Here is a 19,820-nt window from a genome sequence, read left to right as displayed (position 1 = left end):
AAAATATAAATAAAATTCTTGATGTAAATTATCTAACTGATGAGAGAAGAATGGCATTGGTTTCCACCATAAATATCTACCAGTCAATATCTTTTCATAAAAATAAGAAAAACAATAAATGCGTATTTAAAATATAATCAAAACTAAGTAAGGTAGAGGCAATCCACAAAGCTTTAAGTTCCCAAAATACGAGATAGCTGGAGAAAGTTGAAAAGAGGGATCTTCAAGTTCAAGTGCAAATTACAGAGAAGATATACATAAAGGTAGTCTTCAACTTACAACAGTTCATTTTGTGACCGTTCAAAGTTACAGACTTATGACTGTTTTTCTTTTTTTTATATAAGATTTTTATTGATTTTTTCATACATTCAATAGTACTTGTTCAACAAAACGTGCTGTCTGAGTTTACATTCACTAATATAATTTTAATTCCTAATCCTTTATTCTTTCCTCCAGCCATTGATAAAATAATTCCCAAGTTTGATAATATTCCATTTCTTCTTTTTCTTTCAACCTCAAAGTCAGTCTATCCGTCTCCGCACATTCTAGTATTTTTTAATTATTTCTTCATTTGATGATATGTCTTCATTTTTCCAATACTACGTGAATATAATTCTTGCCACTGTTGTTACATGTAAAATCAAATATATGCTTTGTTTATCAGTCTTTTCTGGCATTATACCTAATTTAAAAAGTTCAGGTTTAAAATCTACATATTTTCCCAACATCTTTTCTACCCACATATTTTTTCCCCAATAACTCTTTGCTTTGGCACATGTCCACCAAATATGGTAATAAGTGCCTGACTTGTGTTTGCATTTCTAATATCTATCTGACATGTTTTAAAACACTTTTGCTAATCTTGCTGGTGGCAAGTACAATCTATAAAACATTTTATGTAAGTTTTCTTTATAAGAAGTTGACATTGTCAATTTATAGTTTCTTTCCCACAAGTTTTGCCATTTTTCTAATTCTATATTATACTCAAAAAAAATTGCCCATCTTATCATTGTTTCTTTAATTTATTTGCTTTCCATTTTCAAATTTAATAGAAAATTATAAATTTTCTTAATTAGTTTCTCATCAGAGGTTAATAATATCTTATCAAACAAGGTTTGCTCCTTATAAAATACATACAGTTTAACATCTTTATCATATCTAGCTTGCATTTGTATTATGCCCACCATGATAGATTGATACCTTGGTTTTCCATTTCTCATTTAGATTTTAAGTTCCCTTCAGAATTTAGAATATAGAATATTCTATTCAGAATTTAGAATATTTTTTTCAAAATTAACTAAATTTGGATGTACAAATGCTTCCATTGTTGAAAGACAACCTGGAATTTTCAGATGTATTTTACATTTTATCTTTTCCCATGTTGACAATAATGCATTTCTTACATAGTGGTTTTGAAAGTAATTATGGATTTTATTTTTCCTATACCATAAAAAAGCGTGCCACCCCAGTTGTAAATCATATCCCTCCAAATATAACAACCTTTTGTTTCTAAGAATTATCCATTATTTTAACCATGTTAATACGGATGCTAGATAATATAAGACCCACTCTGGCAAACCAAAACCTCCAGTTTCCTTGGTTTCTTATAACATTTTCATCTTGATTCTAACTTTCTTTCCTTGCCAAATAAATTTCAAAATTAATGAGTTTAAATCTTCAAAGAACTTTGTCTCAAGTTTTATAGGTATTGTTTGGAATAGAAATAAAATTTTTGGTAGTATATTCATTTTCACTGTAGCAATTCTTCCTAATATTGACAGTTGCAGGTTTTTCCATTTTTCCAAGTCCAATCTTATTTGGTTCAATAATTTTGTATAATTATCTTCTTTTACCATTGAACATCTTGCTGTTAAGTATATTTCCAGGTATTTAACCTTTTTGACTATTTGTAGTTCTATTTTTTCTGACTTTTTTTTTTGCTTATCTGAAATATTTTTAACTATTACTTTAGTTTTTTCTCTGTTTATTTTCAGTCCTTCAATTTCTCCATACTGTTCTATCTTTTCCAGCAGTTTAGGAATCGTCTCGAAAGGTTCTTCTAGGATAAATACCAAATCATCTGCAAATGCTTGCAATTTGTATGTTTCACCTTTTATTTCTAGTCCTTTAATTTCGGTATCTTGTCTAATATTTCTATTTACAACTTTCAAAGTTAAAATAAATAACAGTGGAGATAATGAACATCCTTGCCTTGTACCTTTTATAATAATAATAATAATAATAATAATAATAATAATAATAATAATAATAATAATAATAAGAAGAAGAAGAAGAAGAAGAAGAAGAAGAAGAAGAAGAAGAAGAAGAAGAAGAAGAAGAAGAAGAAGAAGAAGAAGAAGTTGGAAGGCACCTTGGAGGTCATCTTGTCCAACCCCCTGCTCAGGAAGGAAACCCTATACCATTTCAGGCAAATGGTTGTCCAGTCTCTTCTTAAAAACCTCCAGTGTTGGAGCATTCACCACCTCTGGACGCAGGTTGTTCCACTGGTTAATTGTTCTAACTGTCAGGAAGTTTCTCCTTAGTTCTAGGTTGCTTCTCTCCTTGACTAGTTTCCATCCATTGCTTCTTGTCCTGCTTTCAGGCGCTTTGGAGAATAGCTTGACTCCCTCTTCTTTGTGGCAACCCCTGAAATATTGGAACACTGCTATTCTGTCACCCCTCACTCTTCTCTTCATTAAACTAGACATACCCAATTCCAGCAGCCGTTCCCTATATGTTTTAGCCTCCAGTCCCCCAATCATCTTTGTAGCTCTTCTCTGTACCCTTTCTAGAGTCTCGACATCTTTTTTACATCGTGGTGACCAAAACTGGATGCAGTATTCCAGGTGTGGCCTTACCAAAGCATTGTAAAGTGGTATTAGTACTTCACTTGATCTTGATTCTACCCCTCTGTTAATGCAGCCTAGCACTGTGTTGGCTTTTTTGGCAGCTGCAGCACACTGCTGGCTCATATTGAAGTGATTGTCTACTAGGACTCCGAGATCCCTCTCACAGTTACTACTATTGAGCGAGGTACCACCTATACTATACCTGTGCATTTGATTTTTCCTACCTAAATGTAGAACCTTACTTTTTTCACCATTGAATTTCATTTTGTTAGATAGTGCCCAGTGTTCGAGTCTGTCCAGATCCTCCTGTATTTTAAGCCTATCTTCTGGAGTATTGGCTATTCCTGCCAGCTTGGTGTCATCTGCAAATTTGATGAGTTCCCCATCTATCCCCTCATCCAAATCGTTAATGAAGATATTGAAGAGCACTGGGCCCAGAACAGAGCCCTGGGGCACCCCACTACACACTTTCTTCCATGTAGGGTGGTATATAAATGTAATAAAATAAATAAAATAAAAATAAATAGATGCAGTTCCACTGAGGACCACACGCTGAGTACGGCCTGTCAGCCAGCTACAAATCCATCTGGTGGTGATGCTATCTAACCCACATTTTTCTATCGATAAGTAGTAGGTTGTGATCTACTTTATCAAATGCCTTACTGAAGTCCAAGTAAATTATACCTACAGCATTCCTCTGGTCCACTAATTTTGTCACTTGGTCAAAGAATGTGATAAGATTTGTCTGGCATGATCTGTTTTTAACAAACCGATGTTGACTTTTAGTGATGACTTGTTTGCATCTAGGTGTTTGCTGATTTGTTGTTTGATTATCTTTTCCAGAATCTTCCCAGGTATCGAGGTCAGGCTGATAGGTCTGTAGTTTCCAGGATCTATTTTTTTCCCTTTTTTGAAGATGGGAACTACATCAGCTCTCTTCCAGTCCTCTGGTAGTTCCCTAGTGCTCCAGGATCTTTGAAAAATATAGTTCAGTGGTTCTGAGATCACGTCTGCCAGTTCCTTGAGAACCTTGGGGTGTAATCCATGTGGTCCTGGTGATTTGAACTCGTCTAGGCTGGACAGATGTTCACTTACCATTTTTTTGCCTATCTTAACTTGCGTTTCTATTCTGTTTTTTATGGCACTGGTTTGGATAGGTTGGACTGTTTTTTCCCTTTGTGTAAAGACAGATGCAAAAAATGAGTTAAATAGTTCTGCTTTCTCCCTATTGCTTGTCACCTTCTTGCCACTTTCCCCCACTAATGGACCAATCATTTCCTTAACTTCTTTTTTGTTTTTTATATGTTGAAAGAAGCATTTTTTGTTATTTTTGACTTTGGTCGCAAGCCTTAGTTCATTTTGAGCCTTAGCTTTCCTCACTTCATCTTTGCAGGCACGGGCTATTTGCTGATATTCTGACTTAGTTACGTGCCCCTCTTTCCAATTCTTATACTTGTCCTTTTTATCTTTCAATTTATTTATTTATTTAATTAGATTTGTATACCGCCCTTTCCTGAAGGACTCAGGGCGGTTTACAGGGTAATTAAAACAAGAAATACAAAAGTTAAAAAAGATTAAAAAAAATTACAACAGTCCCTGAAAAAGTAAAAGCCCCCAATTAAAATTAAAATTAAAATTCTCAGCCTGGGCCAGAGAGCTCGAAGAGCCAGGTCTTCAAGTCCCGGCGGAATGAACGGAGGTCGGGGGCAGTCCTCAGCTCCATGGGCAGCTGGTTCCAGAGGGCAGGCGCACCCACTGAGAAGGCCCTCCCCCTGGGTGTTACCCGCCGGCAATATTTTACCGGCGGCACCCTGAGAAGGCCCTCCCTGTGGGAGCGCACTGGACAAAGGGAACTTGATGCTGGCAGCAGGTGTTCCCTCAGATATCCTGGACCCAAGCCATTTAGGGCTTTATAGGTCATTACCAGCACCTTCAATCTCACCCGGAGGGCAACCGGAAGCCAATGCAGCTCGCGGAGTAGAGGTGTTACATGGGAGTATCGGGAAACCCCCATCACAACTCGTGCGGCTACATTCTGCACCAGAGAGTTCTTTATGCAGCCATGCTGGTTTCTTTTGAGAGCTGTTATTTTTCTTCTTTGTTGGTATTGTACTAGACTGGGCCTTTATTATCTCACTTTTCAAAATTTCCCAAGCTTCTTGAGTTGTTTTCCCCTTTAGGATTCTCATCCATGGAATTCTTCCCATGGTCCCTCTAAGTTTATTGAAATTAGCTCTTTTAAAGTCCAAGACTCTAGTTTGGCTATGTTCTATTATCTCAAAGTTCTCTGTATAGTCTCCATTTACAATCACTTTTGCTATTTGTTTATTATATATTGTTTTAATCATATTTATAAAGTTTTGTCCAAAGTCCATTATTTTTGATTGCTGAATCATAAATTGCCAGGAAACATTATCAAGTGCCTTTTGAGCATCTAAAAATATTACTGCCAATTGTTTCCCTGGATGCAGTTCATAATATTCCAATATATCCATTATCACTCTTAGATTATTTTTAATTTGTCTCTTTGGTAAAAATCCACTTCGGTCTGAATGCATAAATTCAGTTAAAAATCTTTTCAGTCTCTCTGCTATAATTGAAGTAAAAATTTTATAATCCACATTTAATAATGATATTGGTCTGTAATTTTTTATCTGTGTCAAGTCTGAATCTTCTTTTGGTATTAGGGTAATATTTGCTTTTGTCCATGTATTTGAGAATTTAGCCTCCAACAAAAATTCATTACACACATCCTTCAACGGTACACTTAATGTATCTTGTAGAGATTTATACAGCTCCGCCAGTAATCCATCTGGCCCTGGCGTTTTCTCTCTTTTTTTTTTTTTTTTTGGTCTTCTTATAGCCTCTGTTATTTCCATCATTGTTATTTTTTCCTCTAACATCGTTTTAAAGTTTTCTGAAATTCTTGGTGAATTATTTTCTTCCAGATATTGAATCACTTTCTCCCGTGGAATTTCTTCTATATCATACAGTTTCTTGTAGTATTAATTATATTTTTTATTTCTTCATTTTTGAATTGTAAGCAACCATTTTCATTTACCAAGTTGTTTATCTATTTCTTCTCCTTCTGTTTTTTAAGTTTATAAGCTAACCATCTTCCTGGTTTGTTTGCATTTTCAAAAAAGTTTTGTTTTGCTCTTTTACTTTGCTGTGCCAATTTTTCTGATTCCAACAGATTTAATTTATGTTTTATTGTTTCCATTTTTCTTTTCAATGTTTTCTTTTGAGAATGCATTTGCAGTTCTAATTCTAATTTTTCAAATTCTTCTCTTAAAAATACAGTATGTATTGTTGTCTTTTTTCTTTATTTTTTGCTGTATATGTTATAGCTATACCTCTAAAATATGCTTTGGCCATATCCCATATGTTTTGTAGTGTTGTATCTTCTTTTTTGTTTTCTTTAAAGAAAAACTACATTTCTTTTGTTGCTAGTTCTATAAATTCTTTTTCTTTTAATATAGATTGATTCAAAGTCCATCTTAGTTTTTTTGATATTCCTTTCCATGTCATTTTTAAGGGGTTGTGGTCTGCCCATGTACCTGGTTCTATCATAATCTCCTGCATACTTGTCCTTAATTCAGATGTCATCCAAATCATGTCAATTCTGACCAGGATTTATGACTATTTGAATTAAATGTATATTGTAATTTTCCTGGATTAGTTTCCCTCCAGACATCTTGTATCCCAATTTCCTCTATCATATTAAAAAAAGTCTTAGGTGTTAGACAAACCTATCCTTTTGGTTGCTGTTGTGAAGGGAAAAGGAAAAGTGATTTCTGTGCGTATCACTGATTTCCTATTGAAAAATGGGATATAATTCTAATAAGTGATAAATCTAACAAAATAAAGAAATAAATACACGAGCCATTACGACTGTTCAAAAATTGCATTGATTTTTCTAAAAACCAGTGTATCATAAACCTTATATTAATAAAATAGAAATGGCAAATTTTTGAGTCTTCTGGTATCATATAAAGGGCCTGCCTTCCGTAATTGCACGATAGGGCTATGAGGAAAAAATGAGAAACTCCACAATGCACAAAGATACATTTTCATTTTGAAAATACAGTATTTCATTTTCTGGAATTCTAGTAAAATAAAAATATATTTTAAAGTTATATGAGATTGTGTGTTTACTCCCTTTGTCTTGAACTGGGGGAGAAACAGATTTATTGGAATCAGTTCAAAAAATCTTAAACTAGGAGAGGAGTTATTAAATTTCTATTTTAAAAGGCACCCAAATCATTAACTTTGGAGCATGAGCTTCAGGTTGACTCTCTGTGAAAGAAATAATTTTCTAAGACATAAACCAAGTATGTGTCATTAATATAAAAGCTAGAAAAGTTTATGAAAAGCTTTGTCTCTTCAGGGCAAAAACTAAAAATCTTTTGGAACTCAGGTTTTGAAATATATTTTCTAAAATAAATTTGAGCTCAATAGTATATCTTAAAAATTGACCTAAAATGGTCACAGACTGAACCTACATGTTATGCATTAAAAAAATATACCGTAATACTGCAAATAGTCTCTCAAAGGCATGCTAACCCTATAGCATTCTCTCTCAAGTGATAGATCTCTTGAGATTTCAATCTCTATAATCCCTCCAGACAGTATATCCAGAGTACCAGATTAAGAATGCTACAGTTGTCATACAGGGGGACAGAGTGAAACACCAGCTGACTCTTTTAATTGCTGCACATTTAATGTTGCTTTTATAAAATAGCTGGATACATGGCCAATCCATTTTGGGAGGAAATAGTACCAGATATTTCCTACCCCCAAAAAAACAAAATTTCACACAACATAGAAAGTAATCAGTAATCTACTAATCAATTTGGTGTAGTAGTTAAACGTCACAGGACACTGTGAGTTCCAGTCCTGCCTTAGGCACAAAGCCAGCAGGGTGACCTTGGTATAATCACTGTCTCCCAGCTCTAGGAGCTGAGGCAGTGGCAAACCACTTCTGAAGAACCTTGCCCAAAAAACCTGCAGGGACGTACCCAAAAAGTTGCCAGAAGTTAAACTGAATCTCATTCCACTTTGAGATGAGACTGGTCTCATCCTTGATATCCCTCTGGAAGTTCCCTAAAAAGGTGGCCTGTGTGAACAGGCTTGGCAAGTCAAGGAAGTGGTAAATTAGTAAAGTGGCTGTATTGCTTGCAACATGAAATCTTCTCTGCTACTTTGTCAATAGTAACCTTAATGGATGTTTTTAAATGTGGAATGTTTTTAAGATAGTTTATTTTGGTTTGTTTCTTATTGTATACCACCATTTTAGGGAATGGGTGTGATAGATAGATAGATAGATAGATAGATAGATAGATAGATAGATAGATAGATAGATAGATAGATAGATAGCCTTGGTGGTGCAGTGGTTAGAATGCAGTATTAATTCTCACCACTGTCAGGAGTTCAATCCTGACTGCTCAAGGTTGACTCAGTCTTCCATCCTTCCAAGGTCGATAAAATGAGGCCCCAGATTGTTGGGGGCAATATGCTGACTCTGTAAACTGTCCAGAAATGGCTGTAAAGCACTATGAAGTAGTATATAAGTCTAAGTGCTATGTGCTAAATCAATAAAAACTGACTTTAAGAAAAAACCTGACCTACCATACATATACACCAGAAATTCAACAGTTTACTTCCTATCAGGCAACTAAATGAATTGTCAAAATGTTTTGCCCACTGGCAACTAGATATATGTTCTGGCTGATTTTTGTTCTATTATTTGGGAGATCAATTACTTCCAACCTTCTATTCCCTTCTATTCTCTTTTCCCACACTGAAAAACAATTAAGTTTTCTTACACTGGGAATGCAATATGGTCATGCTGTAGATCACAACTGCAATCCTAAAGCCATTTATTTAACAGCACATCTCACAAATAGGATTTATCACTGAATTATCAGATGAAGTCCATAATTTTTTTCCAGCCAGAAGTATCCAGATTACTAGTTTCTCCAGTTATTAGCCAATGTATATAGGAATGCTCACTAGCAAAAGGCACATAATTCATTAATGCATCCATCCAGCAATGCCTCTACCTAGCAAGCAATGTTTTTCATTTTATGAAAAAAAGCTAATGTATACTGCAGAGTTGTTTTTTAAAATTTTCAGAGGAAGAAACCACTGCACTCTATCAATAATAGAAGATTCTAAAACTCATGATTAATTTCAAGTAATAGGATGGAAGAAAGCTGCAATATACTAACTCAGATCTCAATGTGTCTCTTTTTACACTATCTTTCCTTAACCCAGGCATTCTCCAGATGTATGTACTACACCTCTCAAAATTTTTAAAAATGTCAGTGCTGGTTTGGAATCTTGGGAGTTGAAGTCCATACATATAGAGTCATATAGAGGTTGGGGTAAAGTATCTATAGAACATGCCAGTGGCTCCTCATAGAGTTGGATTGGAATGTTTTCTCATTCTATCAGGGGAATATCAAAAACTAAATCTTAAGCTTTGTGTTTAGAAACATGTATGCTAAAGGACAAACTAGGCAAAATAGTAAATTCAAGAATGCACTGGAAATATATGAAAGGTTTAATAAGCAAATCATAAATTGTCCCAAAGAGGCTTTTTCAAAAGACAACTGGACTTTGTTTTTCCTTGAAGATGTTTCACTTCTCATCCAAGAAGCTTCTTCAGTTCTTTGGGACAAACATAACCTGGATGATTGAGAATTTCCATTGACAATCATATCAATTGTAAAAATAGAAGCTAGTAATTACTAAGCTAATGGCAAGTACAGAAGGAATTCAATCTTTTCTTTCTTTTCCACTTTGTCAAGGAAGAAAACATGTCTTAAAAAACTGACATTTGCTCTAAAGAGAAATATAAATGGGATTTAAAGATCAGTTATTTATTTGCTGAAGAAAGGAAAAAGATTAAATGTTCTTTCATATTACTTGATCCCAATAATTATCAGCACCTCTAAACTGATGCTACAGGCATTCTTAAACATTTCCAAGTTAGACACAAAAATATATTTAAACGTCATATCTCATTTGGCCTTGAGTGACATCCTTTTCAAAGAACTTCAAATGGGACAAAAGAGAAAAGCATTTCTTTAACGTGTAACACAAATATCCTGCTTCTCAGCTGAAATACTGCATAGTGCTCTTGATTTAGAATGTGCACAGCAGGATTGACAGTAAACACTGGGAATTTCAAACCAGTTTAGTAATTCAAGGATAGATACCTATGAGTGTCCACTTTCTCATATGCACTGAATGGGAGCCCACTATCTGCCTCCTAAGTTCCCTCTTCCTTCTGAGTTTTTAAATAAGATTTGTTTAATAAAATATATACACGCATAGGAATCTGGCATCCTATGAAGAATCAATCTGTAGATTCACAATAGTTGCAGCAATATCTTATACAGTGAGAATTGGAATAGCAAAAGTAATCAGACTTGGTTTCTGGAAAATAAATGTTTTCTATTTTGTTGGTAGGCAAGTTTCCCATGACAGCCATTTGGTGTATCCACCAATCATACACACTGAAAATTCCAGTAGTACCTTCAATTAAAAAGTGTTATGAATTCCATATATACCTATTTGAAAACTTCCCTATAAATCAGGGGTGTCAAACTGCCGGCCCGCGGGCCAGACGCATCACGATGAAACCGCGCCCACCCCATTGCCAGCAATGGAGAAAAAGCTCCGATATGTTGCCCGACGTCACATGACGTCGCGAGTTTGACATGCCTGCTATAAATCAATCTTACTCAGTTAATCTAAATGTATGATCAGAAATTGAGAAATGATGAAAAGAATGAAAAATAAGAGAAGAGAATCTAAGAACTGCTGAAAAGACTGGAATGCTTACTTACAAGTTATTTCCTCATTCAGTAATAAAGCATCAGTCCAGTGCACTTGCCTCTGAATTATTATAAGGGAAATACAACAATATTCTACTAATTTGGCATCTCTGCCCATGCAGTATGGAAGAAGTTGAAACTATTTTTTTTTTTTGATGCCAGGAGAAAAGATGTTTTTATTGAAAAGTTTTAAAATACAATTTTCCTTTAAAAATCCCCCCTTCCCCCTCCCTCCTCCCCCCCTACCTCCCCCCCTCCCCCCCTCCCCCCCGACTTCCCAGAGCTAAATACAAGGTATATATATAAAAAACAATCATAAACAATCATATACTAACAACTATAAAGTCTAAAATCCATCACTCTCTAACTTATATAGGATAAACAAGCCTTAGTAATATTGAATATATATAAAAAAAAAACTAAAATAAGAAAAGAAAAAAAAAACGAAAGAAGACTTATTCAAATGCTACATAAAACTTCTTAACCCTATACTTGTTCTGGATAAACTCAATCCATTTCCTCCATTCCATAATATAGCGTTCTTGCGAATGGTCTTTCAAATAGGCCGAAATCTTCGCCATCTCTGCCAGGTCGGAAACCTTTAAAGTCCACTCTTCTATAGTCGGCAGTTCCTCTTTCTTCCAATATTGGCCTATCAAAAGTCTTGCTGCCGTAATTAAATTCAACATCAATTTGGTGTCCACAACTGTAGCGTCTGCAATTATTCCCAACAAAAAAAATTGCGGACAAAACTTTATCCTCTGTTTAAAAATCTTCTGCATATTCCACCAAACTTTTATCCAAAAGGCCTTAACCTTCTTACATGTCCACCATATGTGAAAATATGTTGCATCTTCATCACCGCACCTCCAACATTTAGGCTGATAATTCGGATACATACTTGCAAGCTTTTTAGGATCTAAATGCCATCTATAAAACATTTTATAAAAGTTCTCTCTTAGATTTTGAGCTTGAGTAAATTTTACGTTCCTCACCCAAATCTTTTCCCACGTGTCCATTGTGATAACTTCCTGAATGTTTTGGGCCCATTTTATCATACAATCCTTAACAAGCTCTGTTTCTGAGTCAATCTCTATCAATGCAAGATATATCCGTTTGATATGTGCAGGTCCCTGATTTCTAATTTGCTTTATCAAATTTTCATCAGTGATTGTAAATCCATTTTTCTGGTCTTCTTTCCACCTGGCCCGTAACTGAATATATTGAAACCAATTTTCTTCTCGCAAGAGGCTATATGACTTCAGACACCAAACATTTCTTTCCAAGCTAAGAATCTCCTTGTACGTAGTCACATCATGTTTGAAGCCAGCATGTATATTTTCTATTGCGTGTTTTGGAATTGCCCACAATGGTATCTTGCAACTTAACTTATGTCTATACTTCTTCCAAACTCTCAGCAATGCCTGTCTTAAAATATGCACCCTAAACACGTTGTCTACCTTCTTATCATACAACAAATATGCATGCCAGCCAAACAACAAATCATGGCCCTCAAGATTTAATAACCTCCCTTGCGTCAAATTAATCCAATCACTTATCCCTGCTAATGCAGCAGCTTCATAATATAGTTTAAAATTAGGCAATTTAAGGCCACCTCTCTCACGAGTATCCTGCATAATCTTAAGTTTAACTCGTGGCTTTTTCCCTGCCCACACAAATTTATTGATACCTCGCTGCCATTCCGCCAGATTAGAATCTTTCTTAAGAATCGGTATCATTTGAAATAAAAATAAAAATTTAGGCAGGACATTCATTTTTACTGCTGCAATCCGTCCCAACAAAGACAATTGCAACTTTTCCCAACTCTCCAGTTCTTTTTGAATTTTCCCCCATAGTTTTTCATAATTATTTTTATATAGCTTTGTATTAGAGGGCGACAAAATCACCCCCAAATATTTAACCCTTTTAACAATCTCAAATCCAGTTAATCCTTCTAAGAGAGCCTTTTGCGAAACTGTCATATTTCTAGCCAAAATTTTTGTTTTCTGTGTATTTACTTTAAATCCAGAAACCTTCCCATATTGTGTTATTATCTCCATCAGGTCCACAACAGAGTTCTCTGGCTGGGTCACTGTAACAACCAGATCATCTGCGAATGCTCACAATCTATAGTCCTGATCTCCAATTCGTATCCCCTTAATTTTTTCCGAATTCCGAATTTTAACCAATAATATCTCTAATGTTAACACAAATAACAAGGGCGATAACGGACACCCTTGCCTTGTGCCCTTCTCAATATTACATGCCTCTGTCAAACTATTATTAACTATAATTCGGGCAGTTTGTTTTTGATATAATGCCCTAATCGGTTGTAAAAATTTTTCCCCAAAATCCATTTTATCTAAAACTTTCAACAAGAATTTCCAATTCAATTGATCAAAAGCTTTTTCAGCATCTAAAAAAATTAGCACCGCAGCGATCTGGTTGTTCCTTTCCAAAAACTCTAACACATCAACTATATGCCTCACATTACTTTTCATTTGCCTACCACTAATAAACCCCGTTTGATCCCCATGAATCACCTGTTGCAGAACCCTCATCAGTCTATTAGCCAAAACCTTAGCAAATATCTTGTAATCTGTATTTAAAAGCGATATCGGTCTATAGTTTTTAACTTGAGTAGCATCTTGGTCTTCCTTCGGAATCAAAGAAATAAAAGCTGTTCTCCAAGACGGTGGCACCTTTCCCCCCCCCTCTGGATTGTCTGAAACAGTTCCTTTAACGGTTTTATCATCTCTAATTGTAAATTTTTGTAATAGGCCGCAGTCAAGCCATCCGTACCTGGTGCTTTGTCCACCTTCAGTTCCTTAATTGCTGTAAAAATTTCTTCTTCTGTAATCAGTTGATTAATCCCCTCTTTTTGTACTTGTGTAAGAACCGGGATGCTAGCATTCTCCAAATATATATCAATATCTTTTTCATTAATTTCCTCTTTAGCATATAATTTCGAATAAAAATCCACAAAAGCATCCTTAATAAGATTCTGTTGAAACACAACCCTTCCTTTATACTCAATCTTATCTATATTAGAAGCCCTTTGTTTTTTCCTCAATCTATAAGCTAACCATCTGCCTGGTTTATTAGCGTTGCAAAAAGTATTGTGCCTAGCAAACCGCAGATTGGTCGCCACTTGATCAGCCATTAATTTATCAAATTGTCCTCTTAACAATCTAATAGCCTCCTTGGTCTTAACATCCTCTGGGTTCAAAATCAAAGCCTTTTCTTTTTCCTTTATTTCATTCTCCAGTTCTTTCCTTCTAATTTCCACTGCACGTCTATGTTTATTATTCATATATATCAACACCCCTCTCATATAGGCCTTGCTAGCATCCCAAACCATATCCATAGAGGTACCCTTATACATATTAGTCTCAAAAAAAATCCTTCATCCGCTGTTTGCATTCTTCCACATTTCTCTGATTTCTAAACAAATTCTCATTTACGCGCAACGAGCGCCTGTCTCTTATCTCCTTATCAATCTCTAACCAAACTGGACTGTGATCAGAGATAGTTCTTGCACAAATCTTCACCTTTTTGGTCCTCAAAAAAAAATCATTAGTCAACAAAATAAAATCAATCCTCGAAAAAGATTGATGTCTATCAGAATAAAAAGTATAATCCTTCTCCTGCAAATGTCTCTCACGCCAAATATCTCGCAGTTCCAGGTCATCCTTCATTTCAAAAAAAGATTTAGGCAATCTAGCATGACTTGGAGTGCGCTTGAAAACTCCAGCCTTGTCCAACTGTACATCCAAAACACCATTCCAGTCCCCCATAAAAATAAAAGATTTATAATCCAACTGGGTAAGCTTTGTGTGAAGTAAACTAAAAAAGTTGAAACTATTATACATGTGCAGCTACACAGCAAAATTTATTTGAGTTTATGTCAAAATTTAATCCTCTGTTTTCTTGCAACAATATACCACCAGGGATTGAGTTTTTTTATTATGTAAAAAACATTTCCACGTTACCAATAATGCTGCCATTTTATGTGTTGATTTGTTGGTTTTGATGGCTTTTGGCCAAAATGAAGATCTATCTATCTATCTATCTATCTATCTATCTATCTATCTATCTATCTATCTCAATCAAATAAGCTTGAAACCTGTCCATTGGATTACATTGACTGGTTAAAGAGGTTTAGACAGCATTAGAAAAGGTCTTTCCTCTTATGTAAAGAGGTGAGAGAATGACCTTCAAAACTGCATGATTCTAAGTCTAAGTTCTATTCAGTCAATAGAAAAATGTTTGATCATCAAACTTCAAAAAATGCAGGTTAGCAAGAGGTGGCAATTTATTTACATGCAGGAAACCATTAGGGGATCTTTTAAAATTTTGGACAAATTTAAAATATATTTTAAATAATTTAAATTTTTATGCAACTGCAGTTTTGGAGATGCCTGATTTCTTCTTGCTGGAGGTACCATCTTGCTTCTCTCTCCCACCCCACATACTTATAATTTTTATTTTAGAAACCAAAGAATCCTGGTGTTGTTTGTTTATAGTGGTAGATTGTGCTTAAATTACATTTCTAAATACTGAAATATTTTTTCATAGATGTTAGTATATTCTTTACAGTACAATTTCACTGCATTCAATTAATTTTAGTAAATTTTAAATTATTATTATCCAAATTAATTTATTATCCAAAATGTATTGTTATAATTATTATTTAAAATTATTTTAAAAATCAATATAAACCTGCTTTTTTCGCAATACAACTCTTTCTTCTTTATAGGCATTCAACATGAGAAAGTATCTGGCACCAAGCACAAACTCATGTAGCAAACAGTGACATACGCCATGAGCAAATAATGCTATTCCATTCCCAATACTGCACTGTAGTATCAAAGGCATAGACATAATTGAAATGCTGCAGCCTGTAGACTAAAGCTTTTAAATATCTCCATATAAAATTACACTTATGGTATGTTGACAAGCCACCTGTTGGCCCGGAAAAAAAACTCTTGCAACATCATGCCCTTGTGAGACCACCTTTCATTGCATAGCTATACAAAGCCAAGCACTTTTCAACTTTAAAGGGTCCAAACCACACAACATTTTTGAAAGCTATAAAATGCTCATGGCTTAATGTATATGCCCACAAAACTAAAAAAGTTATTTCCTAAAGCACAGTGTAAAGAGCAAATCATACTATTGATTTTTTTTTCAAAAAGCCAATTTGCATTGGCTTGGTTACAGAGTTCTTGAGATTTGCATGTTGGTGGATGGTTAAAGGGAAAACAATGAACTTGAATACCAATTTGAGTCCAGCTCTAATATTTGATGAAAATACTAACCTGCTACCAGGATGTTTATGATAAGATTTTGTAGCCTATTTTGACACAATACAGAATGCTACATATGTTGTTTGGTTCTGGGTTTTGTTTGGTAAAAAACAGATTTGGCTTGGTGTGATGCTTAAAACCAATCTGTTGTTGCTTGTTCAACAAGGCACAAAGCAAGCCATCACTTTTTATACTGTGCAAACCTAGGCAACATTCATGTTTTGAAAAGTTAGGAATAGCATTTTATGAAAGCTAATAGATTGATTGAATAAGGGTGATTCATTACAAGTATTTTTAAAAAATTTCTAAGATGTAGAACATTTCAACTGGTATCATATATCCACTTAAGCCAATTTTACATGTATTATAATACCTTATCACAATTGTCTTTGGTTAAACTACTAGTCCTAACCAACAATATCAGGCTGTCACTGCTGTACTGTAGATATATGGTTAAATTTTTTACATCCTTTATATAGTAAAATATTTGGATATTTTCTTTAAAAATATTGGTAATCAACAACTGTCTGGACTGCAAAAATTATGTTGTTTACTATCATCTAGTTATTGTCCAGATTTTTTTCCACCCACATATAATATTGTACTGTATGTTTCTAGTCAGAGGCAAACACAGTGAATTTATTGGAATTTAACTATCAGATAAGTGCATATAAATTTCAACCTTTGTAACATAATATTATTCATATGCTTGTTACTCGTCCCAGCTTCTGCCAACCTAGCAGTTCGAAAGCACGTAAAAATGCAAGTAGAAAAATAGGGACCACTACGGTGGGAAGGTAACAGTGTTCCATGTGCCTTTGGCGTCTAGTCATGCCGGCCACATGACCACAGAGACATCCTCGGAGAAACGCTGGCTCTTTGGCTTTGAAACGGAGATGAGCACCGGCCCCTAGAGTCGGAAACAACTAGCACGCATGTGCAGGGGAACCTTTACCTTTACCTTGGCAGCTCAAACAGTGTGATTTTTAACCATGATTAACATAAACCATGCTTCCATATTATTCTGAGTAACTCATCAGGTTCAATCAATAATATTAGTTTTTGGTTTAGCATGATGTATAAATACAGCCTGTTTATCCAGTAAATGCTACACAAATACCCGGTTCAGATTTCACACCAAACTCTTTCAGTAGACTGAGCAGAGTGACTCATATTTGTACAGATAATGGTGAGAAAAAAGTGGTTTGTATCCTGAGAGTTACATTAGAATCTCATTCTTTTATCATACAAGATTTTTGACAGTATTTTCATTAGTTGTAAAATTTGAACTGCTATGAGGCTATTTTTTCAATATTTTTCATGGGATTATTTGTATTATTGATTATATATGTATATATGTATGTACATGTGCAAATTGGAGGGGGAGAAACAGCTTTCTATTACTATAATTATAGTATATAAAGTTGATTTAATATTAGTACCAAATGTATTAGTCATTGATTTATTACATATGATTTACCAAATGAAAACTCAGAAAACTGAATGTATTGGAATCTAGAAACAAAGGAATTTAAAGATCAATAGTCAATGGAAGCCAGAACCTTTCCTTTTAGGATTAATGGATAAACACTTAGAAAAAAGCCAAAAAAGATTAATCCAATATATGATTAATGTAGCAAGATTATTATATCCACTGAGAGGGAAAGATTCGGCATTGCCCCTTATGTAGGAATGGTTGGTGAAGTTGATAGACTTTGCTGAAATGGATAAATTGATTTCTTTGAATAGAGGAAAAAAATCTACATTTACTGCTAACTGGAAGCCTCTTATGGATTTTTAATGAAAAAAAAATGAATTTGTGATCTAAGGTTTTGATGATTGAACAGAAAATATTATGGAAAGAAGAGCATTATAATTAACTTTAGAAAGAAAAGCTTAACTATGTTTGTACTTGTTGTGTAGTGAGTTCTTTGGAGGCAGGAAGCAAGATAAGAGGTTTCAAACAGAAACATTGTTTTATTGAGACAAACAGGAACAGAACTGAATCAGAGGCTTCTGCACAGCTACTTATATGGTTGGCCACTAGGCAGCGGCCAATAGTTTTAAAGGAACCCATTCCCGCCCCAAATCATCCAATGATCTTCTTGGAGACTGTATGTCTGGCTAGTCAGCAACCATTACACAGACACCTCAAATGAGCAACCTTAAGCAGCATTCAAGACACGTGAAAGCAGTTCAAGTAAAATCCCAATACATTACAGTACTTATAACTGCTGTAAAGAATATCAGAAGCCACTTCTTTATATCATTTTTCTTTCTTTTCTAATTTTGTCTTTTTTCTTTTCTTGCACTTTTTACTTTTTTATTTCTTTCCTTTTATTTTTTCTTCCTTCCTTTATATTAGTTTGCATTAGTTTTTATCTTGTTTAAAACTTTTAATAAAAATTATATTTTTTAAAAAGGAACTTGTTAAGAATGAATACAAAGGAATCAGTGGCCTAAGCTATAGAATAAATATAGAATTTCTGTTATGATGAACATTAATTTACAGCAATTTATTTTGGGATTTTATTACAGAAGTTCAGTTTCATATATTACAAGTTTTTTCATGCCTGGTTTTTGTTATATAGTCCATACTTGTAAAAGAGCCACAGTTGTTAATCCAATGAGAATGAACACAGTGAGCCAATAGTCAAGTAGTTGTATGTGACCTATTTATTGACCCAAATGACTGTCCATGAATTGGTGTCTTGACCTCTGAATGAGTTGAGAGAACTCTTACCATGGTCATTATGATTAATAGTTTTCCCAGACAACCCTTAATGTTTCAACTGGCTAGGAGGAAATTAAACAAATATTCTTCTACACTTTTCCCTGATGTTTTTCTCATCATGGGATTTAAATTACACTTAGTTCCTTTAGCAGACTGGAAGGCTGTTGCATTAAAGTTCACAATTATTGTATTAAAATAAGTTTCCATTATGTAATTACAGTCATATCAAGTAGTTTATGTTTAGAACAGATAATGTGCTTTCAGCAAGAGTAAGGAAAAGAATTGAAATTATGTATTCTCATTGTTGGTTTAACCACATTTAAGTTTCTATCCTCCAATCTGAATTCTAATTTTCATTTTGCAAGAGTTTCCAAAGCAACTGTTTAAAAGCCCCAGCCTCATCTGCAGAAGATAAATGTCAACGAAACCTCTTGGGGGGGCACGATGGGGATAAAAACCCCTAGAGGCTGATCAAAGATTTTTCATATGCAATGCGACATTCATTCCAATATTAAAATTTATAACATTAGAAGGAAACACTATCAAATTATTTTGAAATTAGGCATCTTCAACTAAGCACAAACAGTACAGACTATCCTGCAGACATATCTAATTATGTTGGCATTTATTTCAAAAAATAATAAGGAATAAGGAAGTGGCAATTTCAGTTTCAGATCCTGTGTTTCTTAACAATGTAAAATATCATACCCAACAGAGCGTAGTTAGTTAGGATGGCTTGTAAGTCTCCATGCTAATAAATATATATTTTATATCAAATAAAAGGCTTTTGATACTGGAAAAAGCTTTGGAAGGCACCCCTTTTTCCCCAGATAAAGTTTAAAGAATATAAATAAAAAGCCTGTGAAAAGTACCAAGATAGTTCCCCTCTTTGCTCTAATACTCTTCAGGGGACAGATAAATCTCCACCTTCCCCAGGGAGGGGTGAGACAGAAAAACATCCAAGCTTTGAATCAGTTCTTGTAAGATGATTGTGGATATCTAGAAGGATGCAGGGGTAACATCTATCTCTACCCCAGACTTTTACAGGCTCTTTTTTTCTGTCTTTGTTTTGATTCTGTGG

General features: G+C 34.5%; 1 protein-coding gene across 1 annotated transcript in view; it reads right to left on the bottom strand.

The window, feature by feature from the left end:
• COL25A1 (collagen type XXV alpha 1 chain) overlaps positions 1-19,820 on the bottom strand; it is a gene marked incomplete at its 3' end in the record, with an annotated part of 303,353 nt that overhangs the window by 210,036 nt on the left and 73,497 nt on the right. The window lies entirely within an intron of this gene.

This window comes from Vipera ursinii, assembly GCF_947247035.1.
Source record: "Vipera ursinii genome assembly, chromosome: 7".
Classification (NCBI taxonomy): Eukaryota; Metazoa; Chordata; class Lepidosauria; order Squamata; family Viperidae; genus Vipera; species Vipera ursinii.
The sequence above is the reverse complement of the archived record's forward strand: the minus strand, read 5'-3'. Positions and strand labels throughout refer to the sequence as shown.